The 1,153-nt window shown below is 40.2% G+C and overlaps 1 non-coding gene across 1 annotated transcript; it reads left to right on the top strand.

Annotated features, from left to right (window-relative positions):
- Positions 1-646: 646 nt before the first annotated feature.
- LOC127133972 (small nucleolar RNA R71) lies at positions 647-754 on the top strand. Its single transcript, XR_007807760.1, has one exon. It is a non-coding gene; the product is annotated as a small nucleolar RNA R71 (small nucleolar RNA).
- Positions 755-1,153: the final 399 nt, after the last annotated feature.

The raw sequence follows: 1,153 nt of genomic DNA, 5'->3' as shown, positions 1-1,153 counted from the left end.
AAATATTCCAGCAGGGGATCTTGTATACGCTTATTTATGGGCTACTTGTGAAATTTGTGTTTCAAGAATCTTGCTATGAGTAGCCATGGCATCAGCCTTAGTTGCTAGTTGTCTTATCAATTCATTGATGTGGATGCTTTGGTTCTTGAAGTCCCCATTCTTCTAGGTTTGGGTCATGATAAAGTTCTCCATCATTACCTCAAGGTTTGATTTTTTGGGATCATCAGGGGCACCCATTTGTCCTTGAAGTCCCAATGAAGCAGCAGGTGATGCGGGATTGGGATCATCAAGGACACTCAGTAGTAATATGTCCAAGGACTCCATAAACTCGTAGTTAGGAGTCACATCAGCTATAGTAGTTGCGAGATTTATGATCAGGTTATAAATTTTATGGGCAAGGACATCGACTTTCGTATTCATATGGTCGAAGTTGCTAACTTCGTATATCCCTCATATCGGTTGCGTTTGCTCAAAGGGAGTGAGTTCACTCCCTCACTAATAGTGGTTCTTATCCATACTCTCGATCAAAGCATATGCATCATTGAAGGGTTTGTTCATCAGATCTCCTCCAATTGTGATATAAATAGTCATTCTTGTGTTATAAATAAGACCATTGCAAAATCTGTGAATGATTAACCACTTATCTAACCCATGGTGAGGACAGTCTCTCATTAATTCCTTATATCTCTCTCATGCTTCAAAGAGTGATTCACCGTCCATATTCCTGAAGCAGGTAATTTGGTTTATTAACTGTACAATTTTTCTTGGTGGGAAGTAACTAGCAAGGAATGTTTTCTTTAACTCATTCCATGTCGTTATGGAATTTGACGGTAGATATTATAGCCGAGCTCGGGCTCTATCTCTCAGGGAGAAAGGAAAAAGACGCAATTAGATGGCTTCAAGGTCGACTCCATTAGTTTTTAGTGTGTCTGCAAATTACACAAACACGGAGAGGTGCAGATTTGAGTCATCCATTGGGCTACTGAAGAACTGGTTCTGCTGTACAATTTGTAGTAGAGAGGGTTTTAGCTCAAAGTTGTTAGCATGGATTGCAAGATTAATTATACTCGAGTGAGGCTCGTCCTGAGAGGGGATGACAAATTCTATTAGCGGGCGGTTATCTCCTTCCGCCATCTCTAAATGTATTTCATGA

The sequence above is a fragment of the Lathyrus oleraceus genome, chromosome 3 (genome assembly GCF_024323335.1).
Source record: "Lathyrus oleraceus cultivar Zhongwan6 chromosome 3, CAAS_Psat_ZW6_1.0, whole genome shotgun sequence".
Lineage (NCBI taxonomy): Eukaryota > Viridiplantae > Streptophyta > Magnoliopsida > Fabales > Fabaceae > Lathyrus > Lathyrus oleraceus.
Note: the sequence above shows the minus strand (reverse complement) of the source record. Positions and strands in the feature narration are given on the sequence as shown.